Source organism: Schistocerca gregaria, chromosome 1 (assembly GCF_023897955.1).
Source record: "Schistocerca gregaria isolate iqSchGreg1 chromosome 1, iqSchGreg1.2, whole genome shotgun sequence".
Classification (NCBI taxonomy): Eukaryota; Metazoa; Arthropoda; class Insecta; order Orthoptera; family Acrididae; genus Schistocerca; species Schistocerca gregaria.
In genome coordinates, this window is record NC_064920.1 from 982,045,029 (window position 1) to 982,064,969 (window position 19,941).

At 41.5% G+C, this 19,941-nt stretch overlaps 1 protein-coding gene across 6 annotated transcripts in view; it reads left to right on the top strand.

The window, feature by feature from the left end:
* LOC126277750 (parathyroid hormone/parathyroid hormone-related peptide receptor-like) overlaps positions 1-19,941 on the top strand; it is a 721,000-nt gene that overhangs the window by 26,375 nt on the left and 674,684 nt on the right. The window lies entirely within an intron of this gene.

The window sequence follows — 19,941 nt, forward strand, 5'->3', positions numbered from 1 at the left end:
GAAGTCTCTCCGTCGTTTCTAGGTCCCCAGACACAATACAATACAAGCATTTGGTTATAATTTTTTGGCTGACCAGTGTATACCTTTCTACAGAAGAACGTCGTCTTCATTGCTCATTAATTTAAAGCTTTCTTTGATTCTGAAGTCAGCGACTAATCTTTAAACACACTTACTCATTACTTAGCTCTTTTAAGATTTTAACTGGACCACTTGTAAGCATGTGTTTTGATCTGAATTTAGGTCACTGCGGGATACCTTGCATTATATTTCTCCTCTATTGACAGAGAGACCTAATTCCACACCAGCTGCACTGATTTTACTAACTAATCGTAACATGCCTACCATCACAAAATATGACGGTGTCACAGTCAAACTAAAATGAATTTTGTGCCGTGCTTCCGCATCGCTCAGCGGCTGCACCAAGGATGGAGCAGTTTTCTCATCTTGCGTAAATGTTACGAGGGAGAACGCAGGAGTCCAGGAGGCCGCGCAGCGCCATCGGCGTCGACAGGCGAGCGGCACAAGCCGCTGGAAACTGACGCATTCCTCTCACAAAGAGCAGTAGATTTCTGCTGGTCGTCTTTGCTGTACTCATATCTTCGACATATTTTGACACGCCATGGGAAGGATGAATATGCATTTTCTTACTGCGGGTTTCACTTCATCTACATCTACACACAAAGGCCACAATCTACTTTACGGCGCATCTCGGAGGATATCCTGTACAGTACTGGTCATTTCCTTTCCTGTTCCATTCGCAAATAGAGCAAGGTAAAAGAGCCAAAATATCTCTTACCTTATTTTCATGATCCTAATACGAAATCTACCTCGCTGGCAGTGGAATATTTCTGCAATCAGCTTCAAATGCTGGTCTTTCTCGAAAAGAATTTTAGCTTCCTCCAGGCATTCCGATTTGACTTCCCGAAACGCCTCTATAATACTTGCTTGTTATTCGAACCTACCGGTAACAAATCTAGCAGCGAGCCTCTGAATGGCTTCGATATGTTCCTTCAATCTCACCTGGTGGCGATCCCAAACACTTGAGCAATACGCAAGAACAGATCAAAAGTGTACCGTATACGGTCTTCTATACAGGTGCACAAAACTTTCCTGAGAACCTCGAAGTAAAAGGAAGTCGACCGCTCGACTACCCTGCTACAAACCTTATATGTCCGTTCCATTTAATATCGCTTTGCAGTCGTTGCCTAGATATCTAATAGACGCGACTGTGTCAAGTAGTACACTACTAACGCCGTATTCGAATACTGCGGCTTTGTTTTTTCTACTCATCTGCCTTAACGTCATTTTAAGGCATTTAGAGCTAACTGCCTCGCATCACACCAACTAGAAATTTCGCCTAACTAATCCTGTATCCTCCTGCAGTCATTCAAGAGGACATCTTCCCTTCCAGCTCAGCATTATTAGCAAACATCCACAGATTTCTGCCCACCCTATCCGCCAGATCATTTATGTGTATAGAAAATATTCCCTCTTGGCTCTTGTAAATGTTGTATATTACCCGTGTCTCCATATAGCTTACCTCTACCTACTTCAGAATTTCAAACATATTGCATTACTTCTCATCGTCGAATGCCTTATCCAGGTCGACAAATTCAATGAATTTGTCCTGTTTTCTTTTCAGTCTGACTTCCATCATCAGCCGCTACGTCTAAACTGCCACTGTGGTGCCTTAACTTTCCTAAAATCAAATTGATCATCATCTAACAGACCTTCAATTTCCTTTTTCATTCTTCTGTATATTATTCTTGTCAGGTACTTGGGTACATTAGCTGTTAAGCTTACTGCGCGATACTACCAAGACATGTTATCTTCGCAGTGGTGTAGATGATGTTTTCCCCAATGTCTCACTATGTATCACCAGTCTCATGCATTCTACACACCAACGTCAACATTCGTTTTGTTAACAGTTTCGCCAATGATATTAGAAATTACGATGGAATATTATCTATGCCTTTCACCGTATTTAATCTTAAGCCGTCCTAAGCTTTTTAAATTCTGATTCTTATACTGGAGTCCCTATCTCTTCTCTGCCGAATCCTGTTTCTTCTTTTATCACATCATCAGATAAGTCCTTCTCCTCTCAGAGGCCTTCAATGTACTCTCTGCATCAATGAGCTCTCTCCTCAGCATTTAACAGTCGAATTCGCATTGCACTCTTAAATTTTACGCCCTTGCTTTTAATTTCAGCATAGGTCGTTTTGACTTTTCTATAGCTGAGTCAGTCCCTCCGACAACCATTTCGTTTTGGATTTCTTCGCATTTTAATGGATCCATTTCGTCTTAGCTCCCCTGCATTTAGTATTTATTTTACTGCAAATTGATTGTATTTCTGTGTTTCTGAATTTCCCTGAGCTTTTTTGTGCTTCCTCCTTTCGTCAATCAGCTGAAGTATTTTTTCTTTTACCCTTGGTTTCTTCGTAGTTACCTTCCTCGTACCTGTTTGTCTTTGCAACTTCAGTGATTGCGTTTTTTAGAGAAGTCCATTCCTCTTCAATTAAACTGCCTACTGAGCTATTCACTATCGCAGTATCTCTAGCCTCAGAGAACTTCAAGTGTAGCTCTTCATTCCTTAGTACTTCCGTATACCAGTTCTTTGCACATTGGTTCTTCCAGGCTAGTCTCTTAAACTTTCTAAATACCTGTCACTGTCGGCTGGCGAATACGTAGGCGACACCCAACCCACGCAAATGCGGTACTTCTTGATGTTCCACACATGTATGTCTCTGTCTCGTCAAGAAAACACGGCTATAATTTTTAATGTCCTAATACCTTTTTATTATGAATCAGTTCGCTGGGATGGAAACAAACGTACGGTTTGTGGCACAGCATGATTTCATATCCAGCACTCTGTGGATCTGAAAATGGCACTTTAGTCCTGCGGAAATCAGTAATCCAGTGTATATACCCACGCCAAAGCAATACCAAACTTTACATCAGAAGATTTCTTTTCATCATCCTAAACTTCAGCCTAGCCTTCATCCTTACTAAAATGTCATCTGAGTCTTTATCTGATTTTGTGTACGCCTTGCAATTTACTACCTAATTTCGGAATCTCTGCCTGATAATGATGTAATCTTGCTTATTCCGGCCAGAGCGCCACGGTATGGAAAGTCTGAAACTGTCCACTACTGAGTTTCGTTGTGTCAGCCAGTAGCAACGGATGTGTAGCATTCAGTGTACTTGTTGCTCACTGTATACTTTACTGTGCCTTTTGGCACCATATTGTATGAATAATTACGATTAATAGCAAGGTATGTGGGTTAAAAATGGACCTGTCACCCAGAAGCCGGTAACCACTACAGATGAATTTAATATCAATGCGGTTCAGACGGGCAGAATAAAAAAATATCGAATTTCCTCATGATATAATACGATTGGAATCTTCTCGCACCTCTCGACCTTTTCCAAGTATGCCTCGAAGCATTTTGACCCGGTATTTCAATAAAGTAGCAAAATTTGTAACAAAATCAACATGTCAAATGAATTTAAGTTCTTTCTCATTGAGTAACGGAGCAACGGGCATTGTTGATGGTGGGGTGCATTCTTCCTTCTGCATCTCGAAGACATCTAAAAAGAATGCCATGACTTCGGAATAAAATTGGCTCCTGGAGGTTTTTACATTTACAAGCCTTAGTAATTTAACATCACCATCACTTCTGTCGGGTCTGTATCTGACAGAAGCGGGAGTAGTGGAATCATAGTTCTGAGACAATGGTCACATCACGCGTAATTTGCGGTTGATCAAAATGATCGCAGCTCACTGTTAAATGATCCGCAAATAATATCAGGGACTCGCTTTGCTGATAGCAGGATGAAAGCAAAGTCTGAATGCGAACTGCTTCGGCACTTTGCCATGACCTGCTCTGAGCTCGCGGTTCCAGCTTATTTTCTCAAAGAAATAATGCAAACCGTAATTCATGTATAGCTTAATAATTGCGCGGATAACTGTTTGTTATAAATGACAACACGAATATTATCCGTTTTTAACATATTTAATTATAAATCAACTCTATGTCTACTAAAGAGAAACTTGCACAAAATAATTTGGTCGACGGAGACAAGAGAAGTAGACAAAATTGAGTTTGCTATGAGCATTTTCGCATCTCGCTATTTTTTTAAAAGCATACGAAAATACAATTCCTCCTATTCGTTTCAACCATAGGCGAACATCTGTTATACCGTTGATCTGCATTTGCAGTTTACACCCGTTTTATTATATGTTTCATAGACAACTTGAAATATGTCTTTAATTACACAGTTCATATTTGAGCAGGAAAACTACTCAGAAATAATTTATACATAAAAAGAGATGAAATTCTTTAAGCAATGCTTCAGCCCTCATTTCTTATCAATATTGAACAGTGTATTCGCTATCAGTAACTGATATTTACTACAGAAGTCAATTAGTCTTCCTCCTCTCTCGTTCCTGTTACCAAACCCTTTATCTTCCGTTGTCTTTTGTCGTACTCTGTCCCCTACAACCGCATTCCTATACGTTTTGAGTATTATATTTTCATCTCACCTCTCGTGTTGAATTTCCCGTTCAATATCTTCATATACTCTATCTCTTAATCCTTTGCTTGTGGCTTTGACATTTACACCTGATGTACTGTCGTCGGTGTTGGTTTGCTGTTTATTCTGATGAGGGAAATCTTATCATTGAACTGTTTCCAGTAGCTCACTCTCTGCCTTACCTTCGAATTCACAACGAATCCTACTCCCGCTATACCGCTTTCTGCTGCTGTTGATCGTTTCTGACAATAAATCCTTGACCTCTTTGCATTTCAGTTCACTAACCCCACCATACCTAGATTGAGCATCTGCATTTCCCTTTTACGATATTGTGACTACCCTACTACATTCAGACTTCTAGCAGAACGTTACACTTTCATTGGTTATCCAATGTTTATCTCATGGTCAGCTCTCCCTTCTCATTCTACTCCCGGAGATCCAAACGGGAGGAATAAAAGACCTGCCCAGAATTTGTTGCCAATGGAGAGATCATCACATTTCTCCAGTTCCTAACTACATATCCTCTGGATACCCATTATATGTCTTTAATTCAGTGGTTTCCATTGCCTTATGCATCCTCATGCCGTTGATCATTGCTGATTATTCCGCCTTTTAGGGGCTATTTCCCATTCTAAGGGCAAGAGAGTGCTCTGAATCTCTCTGCGCTCCTCCATCCACTTTGACACGGCCACCACTGATGATGACATTTATTCACAGTTTAAGCAGTGGCGAGGTCCGAACCCGGCACCAAGAACGTTTTGATTTCTATTTAAAGAGGGTAACCTTTTTTTTCCTTCATTTTGTTCGTAATGTTCTTGTCGTTTGGTATGGGCAGACTCTCCTAGAACACTTTTCTAATCAGACGGAAATTTAAGCGTACCTATTTTGAGTCTTTATTCACCCACGTCTTTATTCGCTATGCTACTGAGAAGGCGTGTATATGTCGTCTTTCGTGTCAGCTATAATATGATGTTTTGAAAGTTTATATCATTAAAAAAATGTGTGTGAAATCTTATGGGACTTAAGTGCTATGGTCATCAGTCCCTAAGCTTACACACTACTTAACCTAAATTATCCTAAGGACAAACACACACTCCCATGCCCGAGGGAGGACTCGAACCTCCGCCGGGACCAGCCGCTCAGTGTGTATATCACTGATGAATCATTAAGTGGCGTGTTTGTAATAAATCTTCAACGTGCAGTTGCCTTGAAGCAGAATACTAGTAGACACTGAGGTCTTTGAAACAACATACTACCGTAATAAGCAAGTCGATATGGCATCTGCAAACTTGAAGAAGATAGGACTAAGGAAGTCAATATGGCGTCTGCAAAGCTGTAGATGATACGAGTACAGCAATGACTGCCAGCGACAACATACTTGTCTTTGTGAGCGGAAAGCATCAGCGCCAACGTTTACTCGAGCGCCTGCAGCGACGGCGGACCTTCTTGTGAGGAGCAGCGCAGCAGCCGAGACTTCGGCCTTGCAAGACGATTGGCCGGCTGGTGGCTGGGGCTGCAAACACATAGCCTCCCCCCAATATAAGGGCGGGCCGGTCCGTGTTGTTCCGGTGGCCGGGAAACCCCTGCCCGGAGCGCACGGACGTGACTGCGCCTTGTGCTGTTCGCCCCGAACCCAGAACTGCCCAGGGACACTCTCATATTTCACAGTGAGCTCAAACAGCGTTTTAGTGCCAGTTATAGGTTGTTTTGATAGTTGATCTTTATTTCTCTGAAATTTGCGCACATATAATTTTTAAGATTGTGCGTTAAATTTCTGCCCACTTACAGACAACAGCACAGACACAAGTGCTAACACAGTGCTAACTTCCACGTTTGGATGCATTTTGTATCATTGGAACGTTTTGACAGATTAATCTTGGCACTGCTAAAATATTCTTCAGAAAACTACCAAATGCACTGAGTTACTACCTTCACTGATTTGGTGTTATCGTCTTTTACTTTTTTGTTACGAACTACCTGTTTAATATTATTCCACATGTGTGTGCAATGAAAAATATTAGCAGTTTTTATAAGAGTTATTGTGACTTCTTTCCACTTGCAGTCGAAATTTCGCCTGCTAACGAGTTTTACTCTATTCATACGAAAACTATTGAAAGGGACTTACTTTGGAGTTATAGTTGTTCTGATTATTGTGCTCATTTTATTAATATTTTTGAAATTGTTCTGCGTAATATTTGTGGTACTAATGCACAATAAGAAACGTGTTGTCGTTACAGTGTGTCACTGCTACAATGTATTTGCGACGTTACAATCCCCGGTTACGTCCACTCCACAGTCCATGTTGCTGCTATATGATCGTACCAAATGGATTCTTTCAGGGAAGAATCGAAAAGTGTGACTTGAAGCGTGCCCATTGAAAGACCACTGTCAGCTGGCGACTGGCAAGGAGCACAGCGAACGTAAGGAAGACTGGTCACCGGTGTTGCGTACACTGCCTTTTACTTATTTTGTGTGTAGCTGGTTTAGTCATGAGCCTTTCTGCCTGGCATGGTCCATAATGTTACTTGCGAGGGATAATGTTATGGAGTTAAATTTATCATTTCAGTGATTAAACTCTGGCATTTTTTCCATTGAGAACTTCAGTTATGTCATGGATTGTTTTGAATCTATGTTGAAAAGTGATTTAATTCTACTGTTACTCAGTTTTAGGAATTAGCATAGCAATCCTTAAGTGTTTCGCACAATTACTTTGGGATATGATTAAACTGGAACAAGTTTTACTTTTCAAGGTTACTGTGCTTATTTTTATTAATTTCTTTTTGCAGAGTATTGCTTAATATCTTTGGGTAACTGTAATATTTTGTATTACTAGTAAAACATATTTGTTTCCTCACAACCTCCATTTAACTCCACTCCACAGCCTACGTCGATACTAATCCCACTGTTTCACTTTAAAAGAAAATGATTATTCCATACTCCTTACCATCAACTATGGACTTTTTACACGTATTTATTAACAAGGGAAGCATCGTAATAAGAAATGCAAAAACGGAATAAAATAGTCTTGAAATATGGAGATACGTGTGTTATACCACTTGTGAAAGTAAGTTATTTTTGAAACGTTGCATTTCTGTCCTATATCAGACGGTCAACGAATCTGAAGACTGCACACACACGAGTCGCTGAATTATAATACCGTGCAACAGAAAATTGTGACTAGCAAATACTCAAGAGTCATAAGTGAGGTATTATTTGACAAATAGCTAAACGTTTGCTGGAAACGATGAACGTCAACGCACAGTGCACGTTTTTCATTTGAGTTAGTGATAAGTCGTGGCAAGAATGTGGATGAAGTTGTCCCTGCTGCTTTTCATGGTGGACTACTACAGAGCGCATCCAGCAGGGGGTTCTGATACTGTCCTCGACAAATGGTTTGTGGAATGATTTTCACTGCCGTGCCTGCCCTGGTATTTAAGAAGGAAAGAAAAAAACGTTGCGCCTAAGCAAATTTACTAAAAGTGTAGTTATCCTGTGATTTACTAAAGTAACAATAAACTAAAATAGTTACAGAGTTATAGACAAGCTACTGAACGCCTTTGGATTTACACCTGATGAAACTTGTTTTATTACTATTACCTATTCATATATAGATTTTTTCTAAATAGTCGCAAAGTTACCACACCAAAGTAAGTAAGTTATCCGGATATAGGTGCGGTCGTACCTCACAACTATCACACAGGGATGGTGCCTCAAGATGAAGATGTAGTTCTTACAAAACAGACTGCAAATAAATTCAAGTCTAATAGCGGAAAATTGGTGGAAACTAAATAGTATGAACATAGTCTTTATTCTCCGCTATACAAATCAGTTGGCCGTCTTTTGCAATTAATCAGTGTGTTTCCGAAAATCAGGTTACAGTTACCACGTATGTATTCCGAAAGCTAATCCTTCAAATCGTATGACGTACATAAATGCTACTCTTACGAGTGTAAAATATTAGGTCCAACCTGTGCTACCAGTTCCAGTTAATTTGTATGACTTAATTAAGTGTCTTTATCTAGTAATTTTTCTGTTACCAGTTACATATTTCTTTAATGGCTGTGTAGAAACAAATTACGTATCCCGTTCTTTTTCTCCTTCTACAATTTCTTTCGTCTATTGCTTCTTCCACTACAAGTTCAGACGTTCCAGCGCGGATTCTTTGATACCGGTGCTTAAGTGGCCGACTGACATCTTATGGTTTGTAACATATCGCTTGTATTTGATAACATGCTAAAATTTATTGTGTACAGAAAGAATTATTTCGATACTGGAGTTAGTAGCTATCAGTTGCAAACATCTGCTATACGTAGTTTTCTTATTAGCGCAGTCTATGAGCATTCAGATGCACTGTTTCGCCCTAAATAAGTTCTTGGGTTAACCAGATAGTCACGGGGACTAAATAACGCCTCACTAATTGTGTCCGACTGGGATTTCAAGTCATATTGAACAGACTAACGCGCGCGCCCACAGACACACACACACACACACACACACACACACACACACACACACACATACACACACATTATATATTGCACATCAAGGGGAACATTTATGACACTGTAGTGCTGCTAATTAGAGATTTCTTACCAGATAAATTAACAAAGATAACTTTTCCTCCATTTGACAGTTTCTACATGATAGTGCTAATGACCTAATCAAAAGATACCCCACTATTTACTTTTACGTGAGTATATGACTTTCTTAAGAACATTAAGCGCACTGCGCTTGCTTTTAAATCGTGTAACTAATGAACAGAAGACTACAGTCACTAACAACTGTTCAAACACGCACAGTCCAGAAACTCATATTGCCTGTGTAACAGGTAGTGTCAGTCACTGAAGAAATTCTGTAGCTTCCTAATTTACTATATCATCCCTAGTGAGCATAACTTTATAAGCCAACAATTTGGAACTAAAGAGAGTGGTCGTGTCGGATCTCGAAATTTGAATGAATGAAGTTTTAACATTTTTGTTCGCTATCTTTGGCCGTCATCTAGTTCCAGGTATGCGTTACAATCACAAAAAATTCGAACTAAAGAGAGTTGCGGTACCAGGTTTCGAAATTTTAATGAATAAGCTTTTAACATTATTGTGCGCTGTCTTTGGCCGGCACCTAGCGGCTGGTATGCGTTACAATCACAAAAAATTGAAATGGTTCTCTATTATATCGGTATACGACAAAGCCGTGAGACAATTTAAGTTTATGATGACTCCTGACACGTATTTTTATTTTTTATTGGCACTGGTCCCTTATTTAGCTAGCGTTTATGCGGATCCAAAGCGAAAGAAGCGCAGGTGACTCCTGTGTATAAGAAGAGTAAAAGAACAGACCCGTAAAATTACAGATCAGTGTCCTTAATATCGAATTGCTGCAGAATTCTTGAACATTCTCTCAGTTAGAATGTAATAAATTTCCTTGAGACGGAAAAACTTCACAGATAAGCATGGATTTAGAAAGCATCGCTGGTGCGAAGCTCAGCTTGACATTCCCGAGCACTATATCCTAGGATAGCAGGTGAAGGCCAACAGGGAAGCTGCATATTACTATATTTTTTGAAAGCGTTAGATACGGTGCTCCAGTGCAGATTGTTAACGAAGGTAGCAGCAAGTGGAATAGGTTTCCAGATGACTGAGTTGCTGGAAGACTTCTTAAGTAGCAGAAACTCAGTACGTTGTCCTCGACGGTGAGTGTTGATCAGAGACAAGGGTATCGTCAGGAGCGCCCCAGGGATGTGTGACAGAACCGCTTTTATTGTCTGTATACGAAAACGATCTGATTGCCAGGGTGAACAGCAATTAGCAGCTGTTTGCTGATGACGTTCTAGCATACGGGAACGTGGTGCCGTTGAGTGGCTGCAGGAGGATACAAGATTATTTCGACAAAAATTATAATTGGTGTGATGAATTGCAGCTAGCTTTATCTGTATAAAAATGTAAGTTAATGCAGCTGAGTAGGGAAAAGAATCCCGTAATGTTCTAATACGGTATTAGCTTCATAGAATCACATCGATTAAATATCTAAACGTAACGTTGGAAAGCGATATGAAATGGGAGGTACATATAATGACGGTTGTAGGACAGGGTGCTGGTCGACTTCTGTTTATTTGGAGAGTTTTAGGAAACTGTGGTTAATATGTAAAAAAAGGCCGCCTATAGAACACTAGTGGGACCCATCTTGAGCACTGGTTGAGTGTGTGGAACCCCACCGGGTTGGATTAAAGGAACACATCCAAGCAATTCAGTGGTGGGACACTAAGTTTGTTATCGGTAGGTTCGATCAACGGGCGAGTATTATAGGGACTTCGTGAACTCAAATTGCAATCCCTGGAGGGAATAAAATGGTCTTCTTGCGAAGCACTATCGAGATAATTTAGAGAACAGACATTTGAAGTTGGCTGCAGAACGATTGTGCTGCCGCCAACGTACATTTCGTGTTGAGACGACGAAGATAAAAGAAATTAGTCCTCGCTATATTTGGTACTGTAACAAAAAAGGAAATTATTAGTAGTGGTAAAAAGCACCCTCCGGCTTGCGGAGTATATATGTAGACGTAGATGCACGAAGATTTGTTTGATATAATTGGTGACATACTGGCATAATATCGGCCTCGTTTAAAGATTCTCTTCGTTCTTTATTGCATTTATTTCTTGGCCTACTGTGTTTTTGTAGAAAGTCGTTTGTCTTCACCTCCATATGGTGGCTGTCTGGTCATACGACGTGGACCGGTATGGTAGGGAACAACCGTCGTCGTCGTTGTGCCTTCTGGAGTATTTTGACCTTGGTGTACTTGACCTTACAGTAGATTCACTGCTTTTCCTACTTCATTCTTGGGTGTGTTAAACCTCATACTTCTCTTGCGGCAGGTATTTTTGTTGTACTTCTTGTTTGTTTTTACTTGTCTTGTAGCGCGAGCCGCTCGTACTTACCCGTGCGAAATCGGCGATGAATGGAGCATATGGAAAATGCTGACAAGAAACGTGGGTACGATAAAAGGATTTTTGTTAAGTCATCAAGGATTAACCTGTGTTATACTAGAGAGAACGGTAGAGGATACAGGCTGTAGGGCACGACAGGCTGGAATACTTTCGACAAATAATTGAGGAGGTAGGTTGCAAGTGGTCTTCTGAGATGGAGAGGTTGACGCAGGAGAGGAATTCGTGGCTGGCCTCACCAAACCAAGTTTCGTTTCCTTTTATCCCAAGTGATCTTTGATAATTGTGGTTTTCCGCTTATTGTTTGGGATTTCCGACAAAACGTCTACTATTTTGTGTGCTAAGGGATGACTGAGTATTTCGGCTTCGTCATTCATTTTCAGGGGTATGGCTGATTTGAATTTGGATTGAATGGTGTCACTTCTTTCGGTGATATATTGAGTAGAAGGAAGAACTTGCTGGACTGGAATTAATTCCACTGACACGATCTTGTTGTCCTCTGCCGATTTAAATTTTCTACCATATTTCCTTATGTTTTCCCAATATTCACTGCTTGCACAGTTTTCATTGTTGGATCCTTCTGTATAAGTAATGGTCGCGCTATGGAAACCAGGTAAAAGTTCTTGTACGTTCTAAAGTATTTGTCGGTGCAAGGACCTGTGACACGTTTGATCGAATTTTTAAAGTTGTGTTCATCATTTAGAAGTTTTGTTGAAGACAAAAACTTTATTACATCCTTCTTAGTATCAATGTACACAGGTTCAACACGCGGCAAGTACTTGTTAATCCAAAATATTTCAGTCAGACACCTAAATGTGAGATCGAATAAGTCTTTCATCAGTTTGTCCTTACAAAATTGTGACCATTTCATGAAGAATTTTTGACTAAGATTTTTCCTTTCAAGTAAAATGAAGAATTGTTTGCTTCAACGAGAAGCGTGTTAATTTATCTTGCTAGATACTATGGATGCAATACATATTCTAATAGCGTTGTATTGGCACTTATATATGCATAATGAAGTGTGGGAGTACCAGTATTTGATATATATTCTAAGACAAGTGCCTTTGACTTGGAGTATCGTTAACTGGAGTAGAACTGTCTCCAGTCACGAGACTCGCTTCTAATTGAACGTAGACACATCTGCAGGAGCCCCGGACAGTAGTAGGACACAATTTTCTCTGTCAACAGCGACACGCTCGACAACCGGAAGTGATGGTATAAGGTGCCACTTCTCTCCATGGAAATGAGCGTTTGGCGATATTGGCAGGGAGGCCCTCACGGGGCAGGCCCGGCCGCCTTGGTGCAGGTCTTATTACATTCGACGCCACCTTAGGCTACCTGCGCACCGAATGGGGATGAAATGATGATGAAGACAACACCCAGCCACTGAGCGGAGAAAATCCCCGACCCAGCCGGGAACCGAACCCGGGACCTTAGGACGGCAATCCGTCACGCTGACCACTCAGATGTCGGGGTGGACATGTCTTTCCATAAAGGGATCTTTTTCACTGTCATTCGCAGCACCCTTACAGCACAACGATATGTCTACGATATTCTACGCCCCGTTTTGCTGCCCTTCGTGGCATGCCATCCTTAGCTTACAATTCAGCAAGATAATGCCCCTCCTCACACGGAGAGAGTTTAAACTGCTTTAAACTGCAAACCCTGCCTTGGCCAGCAAGGTCGCCAGATCTCTCCACAGTTAAGACCGTTTGGAGCTTTATGGGCAGGGCCCTCTAACATATTGAGATTTTGATGATCTAACGCGCCTATTGGACAGAATTAAGCAGGATATCCCTCAGGAGCACATCCAATAAATCTGTCAATCAATGACAAGCTGAAAAACTGCTTGCATAAGGGCCAGAGGTGTACCAACCCGCTATTGAATTGCTTAATTTGTGAAGCTGTTTATCCCGAATGAATCATTCAGTTTTTCTGAAATTGTAATGATTTGTTTGTTTTTACATTTGTATGCCATTTACTGATTTCCATTCCGTTCGGATAATTCCCTCGTGGTGCGTCGTATATTTTTGTCTTAGAGTGTACTTTCAGATATGTGTTTTTGTTTGCTACCTATTTAATGCCATGTATCGCCTGTTTTACACTAATCATTCCTCACATCTATTTACTATATGTCGAATACGTGGAGCCCAGCTTCGTCTGTTGTCATTGACGAGACACGAATATTTATCACCTTTGTCGTATGTAAATGGTAAAGGCCGAGTATTATATGTTGCACCTCGTGTTGTTGGGTCTTGTACAAGCACATTTAGTCAGCGATATGTAGAAACCCCTCCCAATGAACCATGGACCTTGCCGTTGGTGGGGAGGCTTGCGTGCCTCAGCGATACAGATAGCCGCACCATAGGTGCAACCACAACGGAGGGGTATCTGTTGAGAGGCCAGACAAACGTGTGGTTCCTGAAGAGGGGCAGCAGCCTTTTCAGTAGTTGCAAGGGCAAAAGTCTGGATGACTGACTGATCTGGCCTTGGCAACAGTCTGGATGACTGACTGATCTGGCCTTGTAACAATAACCAAAACGGCTTAACTGTGCTGGTACTGCGAACGGCTGAAAGCAACGGGAAACTACGGCCGTAATTTTTCCCGAGGGCATGCAGCTTTACTGTATGATTAAATGATGATGGCGTCCTCTTGGGTAAAATATTCCGGAGGTAAACTAGTCCCCCATTCGGATCTCCGAGCGGGGACTACTCAAGAGTATGTCGTTATCAGGAGAAAGAAAACTGGCGTTCTACGGATTGGAGCGTGGAATGTCAGATCCCTTAATCAGGCAGGTAGGTTAGAAAATTTAAAAAGGGAAATGGATAGGTTAAAATTAGACATAGTGGGAATTAGTGAAGTTCGGTGGCAGGAGGAACAAGACTTGTGGTCAGGTGACTACAGGGTTATAAACACAAAATGAAATAGGGGTAATGCAGGAGTCGGTTTAATAATGAATAGGAAAATAGGAAAGCTGGTAAGCTACTACAAACAGCATAGTGAACGCATTATTGTGGCCAAGTTAGATACGAAGCCCACACCTACTACAGTAGTACAAGTTTATATGCCAACTAGCTTTGCAGATGACGAAGAAATTGAAGAACTGTATGGTGAAATAAAAGAAATTATTCAGTTAGTGAAGGGAGACGAAAATTTAATAGTCATGGGTGACTGGAATTTGAGTGTAGGAAAAGGGAGAGAAAGAAACATAGTAGGTGAATATGGATTGGGGTTAAGAAATGAAAGAGGATGCCACCTGGTAGAATTTTGCACAGAGCACAACTTAATCATAGCTAATACTTGGTTTAAGAATCATGAAAGAAGGTTGTATACATGGAAGAACCCTGGAGATACTAAAAGGTATCAGATAGATAATATAATGGTAAGACAGAGATTTAGGAACCAGGTTTTAAATTGTAAGACATTTCCAGGGGCAGATGTGGACTCTGACCACAATCTATTGGTTATGACCTGTAGATTAAAACTGAAAATCCTAGTAGAAATCCTTGGGTAATAGAAGAAATATTGAATTTAATTGATGAAAGGAGAAAATATTGAAATGCAGTAAATGAAGCAGGCAAAAAGGAATACAAACGTCTCAAAAATGAGATCGACAGAAAGTGCAAAATGACTGAGCAGGGATGGCTAGATGAGAAATGTAAGGATGTAGAGGCTTATCTCACTAGGGGTAAGATAGATACTGCCTACAGGAAAATTAAAGAGACCTTTGGAGACAAGAGAACCACTTGTATGAACATCAAGAGCTCAGATGGAAACCCAGTTCTAAGCAAAGAAGGGAAAGCAGAAAGGTGGAAGGAGTATATAGAGGGTCTATACAAGGGCGATGCACTTGAGGACTATATTACGGAAATGGAAGAGGATGTAGATGAAGATGAAATGTGAGGTATGATATTGCGTGGAGAGTTTGACAGAGCACTGAAAGACCTGAGTCGAAACAAGGTCCCCGTAGTAGACAACATTCCATTGGAACTACTGACGGCCTTGGGAGAGCCAGTCCTGACAAAACTCTACCATCTGGTGAGGAAGATGTATGAAACAGGCGAAATACCCTCAGACTTCAAGAAGAATATAATAATTCCAATCCCAAAGAAAGCAGGTGTTGACAGATGTGAAAATTACCGAACAATCAGTTTAATAAGCCACAGCTGCAAAATACTAACGCGAATTCTTTACAGACAAATGGAAAATCTAGTAGAAGCCGATCTCGGGGAAGATCAGTTTGGATTCCGTAGAAACACTGGAACACGTGAGGCAATACTGACCTACGACTTATCTTAGAAGAAAGATTAAGGAAAGGCAAACATACGTTTCTAGCATTTGTAGACTTAGAGAAAGCTTTTGACAATGTTGACTGGATTACTCTCTTTCAAATTCTAAAGGTAGCAGGGGTAAAATACAGGGACCGAAAGGCTATTTACAATTTGTACAGAAACCAGATGGCAGTTATAAGAGTCGAGGGACATAAAAGGGAAGCAGTGGTCGGGAAGGGAGTAAGACAGGGTTGTAGCCTCTCCCCGATGTTATTCAACCTGTATATTGAGCAAGCAATAAAGGAAACAAAAGAAAAATTCGGAGTAGGTATTAAAAGTCTGAGGTTTGCCGATGACATTGTAATTCTGTCAGAGACAGCAAAGGACTTGGAAGAGCAGTTGAATGGAATGGACAGTGTCTTGAAAGGAAGATATAAGATGAACATCAACAAAAGCAAAAGGAGGATAAGGGAATGTAGTCGAATTAAGTCGGGTGATGCTGAGGGAATCAGATTAGGAAATGAGACATTAAAGTAGTAAAGGAGGTTTGCTATTTGGGGAGCAAAATAACTGATGATGGTCGAAGTAGAGAGGATATAAAATGCAGACTGGCAATGGCAAGGAAAGCGTTTCTGAAGAAGAGAAATTTCTTAACATCGAGTATAGATTTAAGTGTCAGGAAGTCATTTCTGAAAGTATTTGTATGGAGTGTAGCCATGTATGGAAGTGAAACATGGACGATAAATAGTTTGTACAAGAAGAGAATAGAAGCTTTTGAAATGTGGTGCTACAGAAGAATGCTTAAGATTAGATGGGTAGATCACATAACTAGTGAGGAAGTATTGAATAGGATAGGGGAGAAGAGAAGTTTGTGGCACAACTTGACCAGAAGAAGGGATCGGTTGGTAGGACATGTTCTGAGGCATCAAGGGATCACCAATTTGGAGGGCAGCGTGGAGGGTAAAAATCGTAGAGGGAGACCAAGAGATGAATACACTAAGCAGATTCAGAAGGATGTAGGTTGCAGTAGGTACTGGGAGATGAAGAAGCTTGCACAGGATAGAGTAGCATGGAGAGCTGCATCAAACCAGTCTCAGGACTGAAGACCGCAACAACAACATTTAGAAACCGTTCACTTTTCGCCAGAACCTGCCTTCCGATAATGATCTGTCCATCCTTCTTTTGTCTGCGTCTAAGTCGTCACTGATTGCATAAAGGCACATGGCGTGTGGGTCCATAGAGAATCTGCATGGCGTTCAGAACTGTCCTCCTGAAATTATGAATCTCATGTTCGCATGACCATCTTGGGAAACCGACCGACGCGAACAGTAATATGGCGGAGCGGTTAGACATCATGACAATAGTCCACGATCCAGCCGCTTTCGATTTCCAATTCCAGCACGTACTGGTAGACGATTAAGAATGATAATACGACCATTCTGCAAATAAACAACAACCGTCTGCTTTTTATGACTGACACGCCTATTCTTTGCATGCAGAAAGCAGATGGCTATGATTTCACCGACATCCTGATTATTTGTACATCCTAGCTTGTAATACACCTCATGGCATTTTTTGCCATCCGCCTTCATGATGTCGCAAATTATATGCCCACACTGGAGTTTCATTCACTGTCAGTCACTTAAAATTATGTGTGAAATACACTGAAGAGCCAAAGAAACTGGTACACCTGTCTAACATTGTGTAAGGCCCCCGCGAGCACCCAGAAGTGCCGCAACGCGATGTGGCATGGACTCTGATAAGGTCTGAAGTAGTGCTTCAGGGAATTGACACAATGTATCATGCAGACCTGTCCATAAATCCGTAAAGAGTACGAGGGGGTGGAGATCTCTTCTGAACAGCACGTTGCAAGGCATCCCAGATATGCCGCTTCATGCCTGAGGAGTTTGGTGTCCAGCGGAAGCGTTTAAACTCATAAGAGTGTTCCTGGAGCCACTCTGTAGAAAATCTGGACGTATGGGGTGTCGCATTGTCCAGCTGGAATTGTCCAAGTCCGTCGGAATTCACAATGGACATGAATGGATACTGGGGGTCAGACAGGATGCTTACGTATGTGTCGCCTGTCAGAGTCGTATCTAGACGTATCAGGGGTCCCATATCAATCCAAATGCACACGCCCCACACACTTACAGAGCCTCCACCAGCTTGAACAGTCCCCTGCTGAAATGCAGGGTCAGTGGATTCATAAGGTTGTCTCCATACCCATACATGTCCATCCGCTCGATACAATTTGAAAGGAGACTGGTCCGACCAGGCAACAAGTTTCCAGTCATCAACAGTCCAACGTCGTGCAGTCATCAAGGGTACACGAGTGGGCCTTCGGCTCCGAAAGCCCATATCGACGATGTTTCGTTGAATGGTTCACAGGCTTTCTTCATGTCCCAGCATTGAAATCTGTAGCAATTTTCGGAAGAGTTGCATTTTTGTCACACTGAACGATTCTCTTCAGTTGTCGTTGGTCTCCTTCCTGCAGTATCTTCTTCCGACTGCAGCGTTGTCGGAGATTTGTTGTTTTACCGGATTTCTGATATTCACGGTACAGTGCGAAATGGTTGCACGGCAAAATCCCCACTTCATCGCTATCTCAGGGATCTTATGTCCCATCGCTCGTGCGCCAACTCTAACACCACGTTCAACCTCACTTAAATCTTGATAATCTGCCATTGTAGCAGCAGTAACCGATTTAACAATTGCACCAGACACTTGCTGTCTTATACAGGCGTTGCCAACTGCATCGCCACACTCTGCCCGTTGACATATCTCTGTGTTTCAATACGCATGCTTATACCAGTTTCTTTTGCGTTTTAGTGTACTATAGTAATGGAAATGAAACTTTTCTTGCAGTCTGTACACAAATACGTGTTACTTCGGAAATTATACACTATCTTTTAAGTACCTTCTATAGAAAGATCAAGTTATGAATTTTATTACGGTCAATGTAAAACTTTGGAGTTCAGATATGCAATATAAGGTATTGTTATTTAAACACTTTCAGTAGACAGAAAGAAACGTTGTCAGACAAACGTAGTCAAGCATATATTAAGTTACATGTAATTCCGGTAAAACACAGAACTCGCTGCAACGGGAGATTGAAACAATCAGTCAGTCACTAGAAACGTAGCACGTCGTTATAGAGTACCGTTGGTCGTGTGGAACTTTTCTGAACATGGACTCGCAAAGAACATTTGACCTGCACTTGACACAACTGCGTGTGCTATCTACATTTCTGAAACACAAAACGTAATAAATACGTGCTGGGCAAGTGATAAGCTATCGGTTACGAGGCGCCAACACGCGGCGTATGTTGTCAGAGGTCGTCTCCCTGCGATTCAGCAACAAGTCCTACAGAAAGTCAGCGGAAACGGCCGTGTACAGTTTTGTCCAGCACAATGGACGTAACGAGCATAAGCAAAGCAATGTTGGTAGGCAGCCTCAAAGGTCACAACAATATCGCATCACAGTCGCTTGGTTCAAGCGAACGGAATTGGGGCTACGCTTTTAAACCAGTCTCAAGAGAATCGGTATTTGCCTGAACACATAGGGGGGGGGGGGGGGGGGGGGGAGAAATCAGAACCCAAAGATTAACAAGAAAGTTACACGCCCTCAGCACTATCATTTTTAGAAAGGTTTGTCGAAGATACGAGGGTTGATTGAATAGTAATGCCTCTACCTTCGTTCATTGGGTTTGGATGGGGATAATTTATTAAACCAAACGCAGAAATAATCGTTAGAATGTGATCTTTGATTACCAATATTCACTTTTCCATACAATCGCCAGCTAGTTGGATACATTTTTGTCAACGATGAACAAGTTCTCTGAAGCCGTCACGGAAGAAGTCGACTCTCCGTTGCCCACAGTCTCACAGTCCCCTTAACGTCTTCATCAAAAGCGTAATGGTGGCCCCGCAGATAGTCTTTCATTATGGGGAACAGATGGAAGTCAGACGCTGTTAAATCAGGACTGTGTGGAGGATGCCGTACGGTGGTGAGGTTCTGAAGTTCTGCTGTGGTGGCACATGAGGTGTGTGGTTTGGCATTGTCATGCTGCAGGAAAACATTTCCCATTTCCTTTCGGACCCTTGTTAGCCGTCGTTTCAGAGATCGCAGCGTTGTGATGTAACGCTCTGAATTTATTGTTGTTCCACGATCAAGGAAATCAACATGTATAACACCATCTG